General features: G+C 49.6%; 1 protein-coding gene and 1 long non-coding RNA gene across 4 annotated transcripts in view; one reads left to right on the forward strand and one right to left on the reverse strand.

Annotated features, from left to right (window-relative positions):
• rai14 (retinoic acid induced 14) overlaps positions 1-14,991 on the forward strand; it is a 339,420-nt gene that overhangs the window by 86,342 nt on the left and 238,087 nt on the right. The window lies entirely within an intron of this gene.
• The window catches only part of LOC119962692, a 57,489-nt gene that overhangs the window by 4,474 nt on the left and 38,024 nt on the right, over positions 1-14,991 (reverse strand). Inside the window, exon 2 of the long non-coding RNA XR_005459935.1 lies at positions 1,685-1,848. This is a non-coding gene — a long non-coding RNA (uncharacterized LOC119962692). The remainder of the gene's footprint in view (positions 1-1,684; positions 1,849-14,991) is intronic.

Below are 14,991 nucleotides of genomic sequence, written 5' to 3' on the forward strand. Positions count from 1 at the left end.
CAGGGACGGAACGTGGGAAGTCCGAGTGTTCCGGGACCTCCCTTGCAGGAGTCACCGGGGTGGGCCCTGAAACCTCCCCTCCCTCGGGGAGGCCGGTGGCCCCTGGGCTTCACTATGGGATGGTGGTGCAAGCGGAGACAAGCGCCATGACACCACCAACACCTGGCGCTGCCAGTTCTGGAGGCCCGCTGTGGCATCGACCAGGGTCTGAACATTCGCAGCGCTGGAGCTCAGGGAGTGCGCCATTCCTGACAGGGACTGCAACCTCCCTCTGGGCTTGTGCAACGCCATCCAGCACGTGCGCAAGGCCGCCGATGCTCTCAGCGATGGCCTGCTGAGACTGGGCCATGGCCTGCTGAGACGGCCAGACTCCGGAGCACGGCGGTAATGTCCAGCTGGCTCTGGGGCGTGCCTGCCTGTGAGAGGGAAGCCCTGTCCTGGGCCACGGATGCCACGTGCACATGAAGCCCCTGACCCATGGCCGAAACCGTTGCTCCCATTGCCTCCACTGCGGATGCCACCCGTGCGGTGTCGGCCTGGGTGGCAGCCATGACCGGCATCACTCCCTGCTCATGGATGTGGATGCACTCCTCCAACTGCGTCTGCAGGTGCTGGAAGGTGGCCGTCATCCCGTTGTCCGCTCCCTGGGTTTCCAAATGCATCGGGTCTGTGGGTGGGTCTGGTAAGTTAAGGAACCCGGGAATCCTCTGTGCATCTGTTTCCTGTGCCCCGGCTTAGGACGAGGGCCCTCCTGTCCGTCGTCCTTCCCCCTCCCTGGCGTGCATCCCTGTGGGCAGATGGATGCGGACCTGGATGGCGCTGGCTTGTCTGAGATGTTCCGGGACGGTCGTCGGCTGACCCTGGAATACACAATAAAGCATGTATCGTTAGACACGCGGAGTCGGGTGTGAGGTGGTGGAGGGGACAGTGTGAGGGGAGGAGGGGGGAGGTGAGGGGCTGAAGGAGTGTAGCCAGGCAGGGGAGTCTCACATGGTGGCGGCTCCCCCAGCGAGGACCAGAGCCCTCTGCTCATGGACGGTGAGGGGGTGCAGACCAGGTAATCCCCCTCCAGTTCTTGCACGCTCACGATGGTTGTGGGCTGTCTTATCCTGCGTCGGAGGAAAGCATCAGAGTTAGGCGGGCAGCAGCAAGACGCGCAGATGTTGGCAACATTATGACTGGGGGGGACACTGGGCACCACGCAACGGCGGCTCGCAAGGTGGGTGTGGCACTTCCGTGCGTCAGGTGGAACGTGGTGACCCCCCCACCCCACCCCCGTGTGGGCAGGGGGGTTCGCGACACATGGTGGGGGGGTGGAAGGAGGGGTGTGGTGTGGCCCAGGAACTCTCCGGGGTACTTACCCTGGCAGCCCTCGTAAGGTCGTGGAGCTTCTTGCGACTCTTTTCTCTAGAACGTGGGGTGTGCCCCACAGCGCTAACAGCGATGCCCACATCACGCCAGTTGCGCCTGACTGTGCTGGCCGGGTGCCGGTGGCCACGTCTTGGGCACAGGACTGCCCTCCGCTCTTCCACTGCGTCCAGCAGTGTCTCCAGGTCATTGTCCTGGGAGCGGCAAGGCGGGGCGCAGCCATCTCTCTGTGTTGGGGCCTGTGCGCAGATCGCGCACATAAAATGACGCGATGCCGCATCATCCGAGTGTCGCGCGATGATGGCGCCACACCCACCGCGTTTCTCGCGGCCCCGCTGTCGGCCCCTTTTCGGGGCCTGAATCGATGCTGCCGACGGCACGTTCACGCTGTTGTGAAACGCGACGGTGTTCAAGCCGGCGCAGACACTCTGACTCGCCATCGGAGAATCCCGTCCAGTTTTCTGACTCATCCATTCCTGCCTTTTAAAAAAATATATATTTTTATTCTCCTCCTCTTTCACATTTTCTCCCAAATTTACACCCACCAACAATAAACAATAATCAGCAACAAATATGTCAATCCCCATAATAATAACAATGATCCCATCCTCCCACAGATCCCCAAACATTAGCCCGTATATTTACATAAACAAATGAAAAAAGTAATTGGGGATTACCCATAGTCACCCTTAACACACACAGCCCCACTCCCCCCCTTCCACCCCCCCCCCCCCCAACCAATGTTCGATGTTATCCAGTTCTTGAAAGTACATAATAAATAGTGCCCATGACTTGTCGAACCCCTCTGTCCTTCCCCTCAGTTCAAACTTAACCTTCCCAAGAGTCAAGAATTCCAACATGTCCCCCCGCCACACCAGGGGTGTGATCAACGAGGCGAAGGTTACGATATCTGCCTCCGCACGTGTTTCCAACCCCGGCTGGTCCAACACCCCGAATGTGGCCTCCCGGGGAACCGGGTCCAGTTTCACATGCACCACCTTGGAGATTACTCTAAAAACCTCCTTCCAGTAATCCTCTAGCTTTGGACAGGACCAAAACATATGAAAGTGATTAGTGCCCCCCCCCCCCCCCCAAACACTCACACACACATCTACTCCATCAAAGAATCGGCTCATCCTCGCCCTCGTGAGGTGTGCTCTGTATACCACCTTCAGCTGTATCAGCCCCAACCTCGCACATGAGGTGGAGGCATTTACTCTCCGGAACACCTCACACCAGACCCCCTCCTCTCTCAACTCTTCCTCCAACTTTGCTTTGATCCCTTCCAGTGATGCCTTATCCTCTTCCAAAATAGCTCCGTACACTGCTGATGCTACCCCTTTCTCCTGTCCCCTTGTCGTCAGCACCTCCTCCAGCAATGTGGAGGCCAGTTCCTCCAGGAAACTCTGTATCTCCTTTCTGGCAAAATCCCGAACTTGCATGTATCTAAACATTTCTCCCTTTTCCAGCCCATACTTCGCTTCCAGCTCCTTCAATCCTACGAACTGACCCCTGAGAAACAAATCTTTTAGCGTCTTAATCCCCTTCTCTTCCCATTTCCAAAAATTGCCATCCCACCTCTCTGACTCAAATCTGTGGTTCTCCCGGATCGGCATTTCCCTTGACCCTGCCACCAACCTGAAGTGTTGGCGAAACTGCCTCCAGATTTTCAATGAAGCTATTATTACCGGACTCCCTGAGTATTTCCCTGGAGCTATCGGGAGCGGGGCCGTTGCTAGTGCCTTCAGCCCCGACCCCCTGCACAGACTCTCCTCCATTCTGACCCACTGGGCATCAACCCCTCTGACCCAGCTCCGCACCTTCTCCACATTCGCCGCCCAGTAGTAGTACATCAGGTTCGGGAGACCCAAACCCCTTGCCTGCCTTCCACTTTATAGCAGCACCTTTCTCACTCTGGCCACCTTCCCTCCCCATATGAACGAGGTAATCCTTCCCTCAATCTCCCTGAAAAAAGCCTTTGGCAGGAAAATCTGTAGGCATTGAAAAATAAACAGAAATCGCGGAAACACATTCATTTTAACCGCCTGTACCTGACCCGCCAGTGACAGAGGGAGACCATCCCACCTTGCCAGGTCGGCTTTCACTCTCCCTACCAAACTAGAGATGTTGTACCTGCGAAGCCTCCCCCATTCCTGGGAAACCTGCACCCCCAGATACCTAAAATGAGTCCCTGCCCTACAGAATGGCAGCCCCCCACCCCCGGCCAAGACACCACAAAATATTCACTCTTGTCTAGTTTCAGCTTGTACCCCGAGAACGACCCAAATACTCGCAGTAGCTCCAATATTTACGCTATCGACACACTCGGTTCCGACACGTATAACAGCAAGTCGTCGGCATATAAGGACACCCTATGCTCTAGCCCTCCTCGCACTATTCCTTTCCATGCTCCCAAACTTCTTAATGCGATGGCCAACGGCTCAATCGCAAGTGCAAACAGCAGGGGGGAACATAGGACATCCCTGCCTCGTCCCACAGTGGAGAGAAAAGTACCTCGAGCTGATATTGTTTGTGCGGACACTCGCCTTTGGCTCCTTATATAGTTGCTTTACCCAGTTCACCAATGTTGGTCCGATCCCAAACCGCTCCGGAACTGCCATCAAGTACCCCCCATTCTACCCGGTCAAACGCCTTCTCGGCGTCCAATGCCACAACCACCTCTGTTTCCTTCCCTTCCGCTGGTGCCATAGCGACATTCAAAACCCTCTTAATGTTCAAAAAACGCTGCCTCCCTCTCACGAACCCCGTCTGATCCTCACCTATCACCTTCGGGAGGCACTCCTCCAGCCTACCTGCCAATACCGTCGCCAACACTTTTGGTCCACATTCAGAAGTGATATGGGCCTATATGTCCCGCACTCCGTCGGATCCTTATCTTTTTTTAGCAACAGTGAAATCGATGCCTGCCCCAAGGTTTGTGGCAGCACTCCCTTCCCTATCGCCTCTTCAAACATCCCCACCGTAAGGGGTGCCAGCTTATCCTTAAATATTTTATGATATTCTCCGGAAAACCATCAGGCCCTGCCACCTTCCCCGACTGCATCCTCCCAATCGCATCCTTTATCTCCTGGTCCACTATTGCTCCTTCTAATATAGCCCCCTCCCCTAGTCTCAGGTACTCCAACCCACCTAGAAATTCCTGAATCTCACGGTCTCCCCCGGGTGGCTCTGACCTATACAACTTCTCATAGAACTCCTCAAAAACATTGTTAATCAGCTCCGGAGCCACCACCAACTTCCCCGCCCTATCCCTCACTTGAAGAATTTCCCTTGCCGCTCCTTCCCTCCGGAGCTGACCTGCTAACATACGCCATGTTCATAAACTGTACCCCTTGTTCGTCTCAGTTGGCGCACCGCCTTCCTGGTAGACAGTCTGTAGTTCCTTCCTCTTTTCCAGCTTCACTGGGTCCCCATCTTCTGCATAACTCCTATCTACCTCCAACATCTCATTTATTACCCTCTGCCGCTCTAACCTCTCCTCTTTGTCCACCCTGGCCTCAAACAAAATTACCTCACCCCTCACCACCGCCTTTAGAGCCTCCCAGACAACTGCCTTCGACACCTCACCTGTACAGTTGAAACCTACATATTCCTTAATTACCTTTTCAATTTTCTCACAGAACACTTGGTACCCCAAAAGCCCCACATTCAGTTTCCTCCACGGCCCTTCTCCAGTACCATATTCACCCAATGCGGAGCATGATCTGACACTGCAATTGCCGAGTATTCCGACACCATAACCCCAGCCAGCAAAGGGTACACCATACCAAATCGCACCCCCTTTTTGTACAATGCTGCCGTCACTCGCCCGAACGTCGCTCGTCTTTTTGCCAACTCCACCGTCAAGTCCTGGTAGATCTGAACTGCATTACCATCCCACTGCACCTCATGCTTCTGCTTCGCCCAGCATAATACCTTCTCCTTCATGCAGAACTTATGGTAGCAGATAATTACTGCTGTTGATGGCTCGTTCATTTTGGGCTCCAGCCTTAATGACCGGTGAGCTCGGTCTAGCTCATACCGGGAAGGGTTCTCACTCCCCCATCAGCTCCGCCAATTTCTTAGTGAAGTATTGTGTTGGCCTTGGACCCTCTGTCCCTTCGGGCAAGCCCACAATTCTCGAATTGTGCCGTCTCGAGCGGCTCTCCAAGTCCTCGAGCTTTGCTCGGAGTCCTCTGTTGACCTCCACCACCTTCCGCAGCTCGTCTCCCATTGAGGTGAACTGGTCGCTGTGCCATGACACGGCTTCCTCCACTTCATTCATCTTCTCACCCTGCTCTCTCACCTCGGCCGATGTCTTTGCCACAGCCACCCTCACTTGGGCGATTGCCTCCTCCACCAATGAGTTCAATGTGACCGCCGTCTTCTTCCTCAAGGCCTCCATGTGCCTCGCAAACTGTTTTTCCAGCTCCATTGGCATCACCTCGGTTATCTTCTCCACCGTAAGTAGTGCGGCCCCACCTTGCGGTTCGGCTTCAACCATCTTGTCTGCACTTTTGCTCGTCCTCTCATTCAGCGGCGAACCCGCGTTTCCTCCTTTCTTCGACGCTGCTCTTCGCATCCTTTAGCGGCTTATTGTTTTTCCTTTCTTTTCTTCCCCTTTCACCCTCCTGTCCTTCAACAATATGATTTTTTTGAAAAAGAAACACTTTTTCTTCTTTGACACAAAAAAAGGGAAAAAGAGGAGAAAAAAACCTTCACCGATCTTCTTTAAAACTTCTTTCTCTTCTCCCCTACATTCCCCCAGAGCTCCCCTGGGACCGGACTTCAGCCTTCTTATTTCATCCGAGGTGGGAGCCATCCGATGTGGGACATCCCACCTACATTGCACCCTGGCCTCGTACTTGCCGCTTCGGCCTCCTTTTGGCTCCGCTCCCGCTGCTCCGACCTCCGCGTCGCACTGGGCCCAGCGCCTCAACCCCCGCCGCCTGACACCTGGGCGGGGATCTTCGCCAGTCTTTAAACCAGCCCCGCTGGCTGCCCGTGACGGCCCCAATGGCCAACGATAGTCGGGGGGTGATCGATGTATCGGGGAAATCCCCGAAAGCGCCGCAAATCGTGGCCACCGGCAGGAGCTCTTATTGATGCGACCGTCCCACTCGCACATGCCACCGGAAGTCTTCATTCCTGCCTTTAATGGGCAGGAAATGTAAGGATATCAATGGATGAGATTAGAGAGGTGAAGGGGTTTGAGGTACAGATCAGTCGGTGTCTAATTGAATGTTTGCTGGATCTGAGCAGAGTGACCACAAAGAAACGGACGTTTGGAGGCAAAACCGGTTTAATGACCTGTTTAATGACAGCACAACGACTTTTCTCCACTCCCGAAGGGTTCTCCTGCCTTGCCCTACATTTAGGCCGGGGTTTTTATATCGAACAGGCTTCCCTGGTTAAGGGGAAGCTTTGCCCCTTTAACGGGGAAGTTCATAATCTGCCGAGGTCACAGTCAATCTGATAGTGCATACCCCGTGACCTCCGTGAGAGTGGTAACTATGGTGCAATGGATTTGATGGGCTGAATGACCTACATCTTTTCCTATATTCCAATGAAACCAGTTGAAATAATTGTGTTGCGTTGTAATTGGTATATTTGTGGGATTTTTAAAATAAAGCCTTACAGGCAAAAAAACCCAACTTAATCCTTCTTCAGAAAATTACATTTAAGATGCACTGGACATTCAATTCATGGAGAATTGGTTAAATGATGGAAACTTATAACTTGATTCAATTTGGTTTAGCTGGGTCTTGTGGTTTAAATTTTGAGTTTACATTTCAATGGTCCTTCTATGGGGCAAGCATTTTAGCTTCAGTAAAATTCCCATACACATCAATGTTTAAGCAAAGAAAAATTACTATTGCTGGAACTCCAATTTTTTTTTAAATTTCCCATTAAAAAAATAGATTTGGAGAATTTAATAAAATATGTAAGTTACTTCTATCTTTCCATTTTTAGTACCAAACATCAAGGAGAAAAACAAAACCTCAGGAATGAAGTGGATTATATTTTGGAACTTTTGAAATAGAAACTGGAGTTGGCCAACAAAAACAGACATCGCTGCAACATGTCTTTAGGAAAGAAAACTACTCTCATATTGTTTTACTGTTTAGATCTGTCCTAAATAGAAAATGCACATGTCAAGTAAACAACCCACATTATATTCACATTATGAATTTAATGGGAGAGCAATAACACAATACATATAGAAAGATATGTTTGGATAGAAGTAAGTCTTGGCAATTGACCAACATTCCTTATATTTCAGCTATTCTAAGAATGTGAAATCTTTGAACTCTTTAATTTTAGTCCAAATTGGGACATTCCTTTTATACATATCATTGGAGTTTCTGACCTGGTTGTAAAATGTTATTGTTTTAATGTGATGCCATTAAGAATTTTCATACAGCTTTACATTACTTGGCTTAGTGTACATATGTTTTGGTCCTGATACAGCGTAGAGAATGTATACCGCATTAGCAATAGTCATATTGAGTTGCATTTTTGCACATGATGGTTAGAACTGACATAGCAGGTAGCTTATTTCCAACACAACATCACTAAATACCACAAAGGCATTAGCTTGGATGAGTATTTGCCATCTCATATCTAGCCTCAATCTGCAGTCATCCAGTGCTGGCCTTTTCAGCAACTCCGATTTAATCACTGCAGAATTGTTAGCTGTGCAATCAGATCCCTGTACCTCATGTATAGGCTTGTAAGCTCTAGAATCCCCTGCCTAAACCTTCCTGTATCTCTACCTTACTTTCCTCCTTTAATGCACTCCTTAAAACCTGCCTCTTTGACGAAATGTATGGTCAGCTGAACCAGTATCTCCTTATGTGGCTTGATGTCATGTATTATTTTATAATACCCCTGTGAAGTTCCTGGGACGTATTAGTACTTTTAAGGGACTACATACGAGCAGGTTGTTTTGGGGTTGTTATGGAGCAGAGAAGGCTGAGGAGGGGCCTGATCAAGGTGTTTATAATTATGAGGGGCATAGATAGGGTGGATAGGAAGAAACTTTTCCCCTTAGCGGAGAAGGTCAATAACCAGGGGACATAAATTTAAGGTAAGGGGTAGGAGGTGTATAGCAAATGTGAGGAATAGCTTTTTCACCCAGAGGATGGTTGGTGTCTGGAACTCTATGCCTGAAAAGCTGGTAGAGGTGGCAACCCTCAGGGCATTTAAGAAATGTTTAGATGAGCACTTGAAATGCCAGAACATATTCATGTACTAAATGATCTGTTGAGCTGCTTGCAGAAAAATACTTTTCAATGTACCTCGCTACACGTGACAATAAACAAATCCTTACAAGGTAACGGGCCAAGTGCTGGAAAATGGTATTAGAGTAGATAGGTGTTTGATGGCCAGCATGGACACGATGGCTGAAGCGCCTCTTTCTGTGTTGTAAAAATTCTGACTCTGACTTAGAGCAGTTGAAAAGCTGCAGTGCAGATTTGTGAGTATATTACCAGAATTAAATACTCGCATTCTAAGCATTGTCTGGCATTTTTAAATTTGTCTATATATATATATATGTTTCTGGAACATACCTCTCCATTCACCTGAGGAAGGAGCAGTGCTCTGAAAGCGAGTGTTTGAAACAAACATGTTGGACTTTTAACCTGGTGTTGTAAGACTTCTTACTGTGCTCACCCCAGTCTAATGCTGGCAGCTCCACACCAGAATTAAAGTTTATGGTCATGAAGTGAGATTTGGCAAGTCAAAGTATTTTCTACGTGTGCTAGGAAAGGTGGGATGAATTGAGAACTTGTCAATATTACGAAGGGTTATAATCAGCTAGAAAGTTCTCACTGATCCTAAAGGGAGGAACAAATGGGCATGCATTTAAAATTGTCACAAAACAGGAAAGTGGAAATTAGAAAAAATAATTTGCCAGGCAAATGGTTAGAATGATTACTTAAAAGGAAACTATATAGTTACCTGGAAATGAATGTTTAAAGGAAATAAGTCTGGAAACTAGAATTGGACTAGGATTCTTGTGGGAGAAATACTGATACAGTCGATGGGCTAAATAGATATAATAAATATTTTTTGTACTGTGATACTCAATATTTTTGGTCATGATATCTGAAGCAGTGAATTTCGTGATCCCTTCACTGGCTGCGGAGAATTTGGTTCTCTGACCTTTAGGCCTTTTTTTCAGGGAGTGGGATGCCTTATACAGACCCCACTGCAGATAGATGGTCAGGTATACACAGGATCTTTAGGTACCAGGTAGATTGGAATTTGAGTTTAGGTGCTGCATGCTTGTAATGTTCAACTCTCTTCACGCCTTGTCGAAGCTTTTAAAGATTGACTCCTGTTTTATCCTTTGCCGACCAGTGTTCTGGAAAGTAACCATAATTCCTCAGCCATTATTATCTGCAGATACTACTGAATGCGAACTATCACCCAGATGATTGACTCTCACTTTGGAATTGGAAGCAAATACTTTTGCAACACTAGAAGGGGTTGTGTAGGCCATTGTGTGTGTGCCAGCTTCTTGCTAGAACAATCCTAAACCAATTCCACTTGCTTGTTCTTTCTCTAGAGCCCTGCATGTTTGTCTGCTTCAGTTTCAGATAAAGTACATACTGTTGCCAGAACATTTTGAATATGTATTAAATCTTGTGAAGTTATCATGGGTATTCTCTGAACATTCATTGTTATGTGCAGAGGTGCTAAACTTAATACCCTCATGGCAAATACACTGCATTTTATTTGATGGTCATAATTGGTCATTTTTTGTGTTTGTCATGTCTTCCTTCTATTTGTGAGAAGCTATAATTTAATGTTGAAGGATTTGGCTTTGTGTGTAGAATTGTGAATCTAAGAGTGTACTTTGTTATCTGGACTAATCTAAATGTTTTCATTCCTAGTTCTATAAACTCAAGGTCACAGCTGCTACTGTATTCTCAGGTGGTCAGTGTTTAAGTCTTTACAATCTCACCCCCCCGTTTCTGAATTATGTTGGTATGACCTTGTTTATATACTGAGGTGGAACAAGTGAAGCTTAATTGCTTACTGTAGGTGTAGACTTCCTGCTTTTTGAATTGTTGCAGATGACTTGTATCCAAACATTCTCCTACCCTTCTTTACCTTCACACTTTCCGATTTGGTTCTACATTGAATCCAGTTTTTTTCCAATGTGCTTTGTTTACCAAAATGATGACCATGTTTGAGTGTCTCTTCTGTCTCCTCTGGTCAAAGAGCTCAAGTTCAAACGTTCAAAGGACACACAATCTTCCTAAATCATATGCATAATTAGCGCTGAAATGCCTCGAATACCTGTGCCCAATGTTTGACTGAGGTAAATCCTACAGTTGGGCTTTGTTTTGTGAAATAAAAATTTGCCAAAATTATGAATTTGAAATTCTAGTGTCTAGTAAAGTGCCAAATATAGCACTGTGGTAACTGTAAATCATTCTTTCCCCCCACAAAAGCCCTTAAATTCCTAACCTTTGATTCTATGTGTAGTTTACATGGATTTAAACAGTACATAGAACCCAATTGATATTAGTTTCGAACTATGCTCCCACATATTTTACAATGTGACTTTGTTTTTAAATGTAATTTTATTGTCATGTAAATTTGACTTCTGAGAAAAATGCAGCAGGTTAATCCATCCAAAGGTATGCAACAATAAGCTGTAGACATCAAGTTTCTAAACAAATAAATTCCAAAGCATTTGGCAAAATGACTCGACTAAAAGCTTGCCTTTTCACATTTCATTTAAAACATAGAACATACAATGCAGAAGGAGGCCATTCGACCCATTGAGTCTGCACCGAATCATTTAAGCCCTCACTTCCACCCTATCCCCATAACCCAATAGCCTCTCCTAACCTTTTTTGGTCACCAAGGACAATTTATCATGGCCAATCCACCTAACCCGCACGTTTTTGGACTGTGGGAGGAAACCGGAGCACCCAGAGGAAGGCCACGGGGACAACGTGCGAACTCCGCACAGTGACCCAGCGGGGAATCGAACCTGGGACCCTGGCGCTGTGAAGCCACTCAACTGTAGTGCTGTCACTCAACTATGTAGGAATGATCAGAACCACAGGGCGGAATTCTCCGCTCCCCACGTGGCGTGGGAGAATCGTGGGAGGGCCTCCTGACATTTTTTAAGCCCCCCCTGGCGCCCCCGCGATTCTCTCCCCCCCCACCCCTCGGATAAATCGCTGCTTGCCGTTTTTCACGGCGAACGGCGATTTTCTGATCCCGATGGGGTGAGTGGCCTGCCCTTCACGCCCGTTTCACCACGGCAGCAAGCACACCTGGTCGCTGCATTCGTGAAACGGGCGCCGGATGCCCGTTTGGGGCATCCAGGGGCCCGATTCGGACGGGAGCACCGCGACTGTGCTCCGGAGGGGACAGGCCCGCAATCGGTGCCCACCGATCGTCGGGCCTGCGTCCAAAACGGACGCACTCTTTCCCCTCCGCCGCCCGGCAAGATCAAGCTGCCACGTCTTGCCGGGAGGCGGTGGAGAAAGACGGCACCGCGGGTTCGTGTCGTCTGCGCGCTGATGTCATCCACGAAGCGCCGTTCGGGCTTCATTTCCGGCGGCCGAGGTCGCGGCCGGCAACGACGGGGGCCCGCTCCTAGCCCCCCGGGTGGGGGTGAATTAGGTGCGGGGAGCGGGCCCCGAGGCCGTCGTGAACCTCGGCTGAGTTCACGACGGCCTCCACGATTTTGGCCACCAGCGGAGAATTCCGCCCACAGACTCTAACTGCAGCTTGTAGTTCCAGTCATAATCCAGTGGTTGACAAATTTGTGATAGAAAAAGCATGCTAAAGAGAGTTTGAAGGAGTAGTGAGCTGTGGTCAGTTGTGTAGGTCAAGATACGTGATTTTTGCTAGGACATTATTGGTACCAAACTGAAGGATCACTGAGCAATGCTGGAGATGAACAGATGTTCGAGTACTTTAGAAAGAAGGAAACTGGTGAAAGATTAAGCTGTAATATGAGAAGAGAGAAAAGGAGAGAATCCAGGGTAAGCTGAATATGTATATATGAATGAATATCGCTTATTGTCACAAGTAGGCTTCAAATGAAGTTACTGTGAAAAGCCCCTAGTCGCCACATTCTGGCGCCTGTTCGGGGAGGCCGGTACGGGAATTGAACTGTGCTGCTGGCCTGCCTTGGTCTGCTTTCAAAGCCAGCGATTTAGCCCTGTGCTAAATCAGTCCCTGCTATTTAAATAAGGGCAATGAAAATGATGGAACAGAGCCTGCGAAGGTTGACAGTTTCAGCAAACATGATGCCAAGAGCAGGAAGTTGGATATTCATGGTTGAATGTCTAGCTGGGTCCAGACATCTAAGGTAATGTGTTACCGTCTATGAAGCTAGCTTGTGCAGGTACACAAATTCATTGGTTGCATGCATTTGCGGCCAAGTTCTTGTGAATCTGGACATTTTCCATGCTAGTCGAAGAGATGTGCAGCTGGAGACTTGCTATCCAATTGGAAGGTGAATTGGGAGAGACTGGAGAAAGCCAGGGAGCATGTAAGAGTTTGAAGAATGGAACTGTAAAAAGAGCAATATGCACGTTTAAGTGCGTCGTGAGGAAATGGTTGTTCAGACAGTTGTTTGGTCATAGTTGCCAATACATTTTAAAGTAAACTTCCGGTTGCGGCTATGACTAGCTGAGCCGCACATTTGGAAGCTCCTGCGACAAAGGTGTTTTCGGGCCAATTGGAGGGCCCCAACGGTGCTGAAAAGACGAATCCCGGTGGGGGAAGGTCCCCTGAGGAGAACTAGACCGATTTTATGGTCGGTACTCGGAGTGGAGCGGCAAGAAAAGTGGCAGCAGCTCCCCAAAAAAAGCGGGGGAAGAAAATCAAAATGGCGGCCGGCGGAACTCCGGAGGGATGGAGGAAATGGGCGGAGGAGCAGCAGGCCGCTCTCCTCCGTTTTTTCACGGAGCTGAAAGTGGAGCTCTTAGAGTCCATGAACGCGACGACCACCAGGTTGGTGGGAGCCCAGGCGACCCAAGAGGCGTCGATCAGAGAGCTGCAGCAGGAGATGACCGCGAGGGAGGAGGAGGCCACGGTCCTCGGGGCAAAGGTGGAGGTGCACGAGGCACTCCACCTGAAGTGGCAGAGCCGTTTCGAGGAGCTGGACACTCGGATGAGGAGGAAAAATTTGAGGATCCTGGGCCTAGAAGAAGGCCTGGAGGGGTCGGATCTCCCGAGATATGTTGCGGAGATGCTGAGCTCCCTGATGGGGGAAGGGGCCGGTCCTGCGCCCCTGGAGCTGGAAGAGGCATACCGGGTCATGGCCAGGAGGCCTAGGGCAAACGAGCCCCCGAGGGCGGTGCTGGTGCGGTTCCAGCGGCTATGTGATCGGGAGAAAGTCCTGAGCTGGGCAAAAAGGGAGAAAAGCAGTAAGTGGCAGAACTCGACGGTAAGGGTGTACCAGGACTGGAGTGCGGAGGTGGCAAAGCAGCGGGCCCGGTTCAACCGGACGAAGGCGGTGCTACACGCGAAGAGGATCAAATTTGGAATGCTGCAGCCGGCGCGCTTGTGGGTCACCTACAAGGACCAACATCATTATTTTGAGTCCCCAGAGGAGGCCTGGACCTTTGTACAAGAAGAAAAGCTGGACATGAACTAAAACCTGGGAGCACCGGCGGTCGTAGCCGCCTGGGTACTCTTGATTGAGCAAGTGGCCCTTATCTTTTCAGGCCAGGTCGGAGCTGGGTAACAGTTTCTTGGATTGTTTGGCTTTTCTTGAACGTTTGACTTTTTGAATATCTTGAAGGTTTCGAGTTGTTTGGTGTTTCTGTATATTTGAACTGTTGAAATTTCTATTGCGGGTCGTTTTCTTCTTATGGTGTGTTTCTTCCCGTTTCCAACTTCCCTTAGTCATTTACCCTTTTTACCCCTTTTTCTTCGGGTGTTTGGTCCCCCTTTTTTTTTTTTGTTTTTTCTTCCCTCTCTGGTTATGGTTATCTGTGGTTATTTATACTGTTTGATGGAGGGTGATGGTTAAGCACATTGTTAGTTGATAGCTATTTAATTATTTTGTTATTTAAGTATGTAGTTAAGTATTTATGTATTTAGTTGCCATTGGGTATTTATATTGTTAAGTTGGGAAGACGGGACGGGGGGGAGTGGGTTGATCATGCGGGTTTATCTCTGGGGTTTTAAGGGGATCCTTCACGGGCGTGGATGGGGATGGGGGGGAGTGGAAGATGGCGGGGCGGGGTGTGGCCGGGCGAAAGCGCGGGCTTTCCTCTGTTTTTCCCGCGCGCGGGATGGAGGAGAGAGGAGGGGAGAAGAGTGGGGCGTGGCCAGTAATGGCGGCCTTTCCCGCGCTGGAGCGGGGTCAGAGTGGAATGGCGGGGGGGGGGGGGAGGTCCCCCCCCCCCTCGAACCGGGAGGAGTCGGAGTGTGGCAGGAGCAGCCGGGTCAGCGGAGATCAGCTGACTTTCGGGAGTGCGATGTTGGGCACATCGCGGCTAGGAGGGGTCCTAGCGAGGGGGGGGGGAGGGAGGGTTAGGGGGAGATACCGGGTTGCTGCTGGAAAGACCAGGGACGAGAAGGGGAGAGCTGGGGGGGGGGGGGGCCATCGCTATGGGAAACGGGTCAGAA

Source organism: Scyliorhinus canicula, chromosome 3 (genome assembly GCF_902713615.1).
Source record: "Scyliorhinus canicula chromosome 3, sScyCan1.1, whole genome shotgun sequence".
NCBI lineage: Eukaryota > Metazoa > Chordata > Chondrichthyes > Carcharhiniformes > Scyliorhinidae > Scyliorhinus > Scyliorhinus canicula.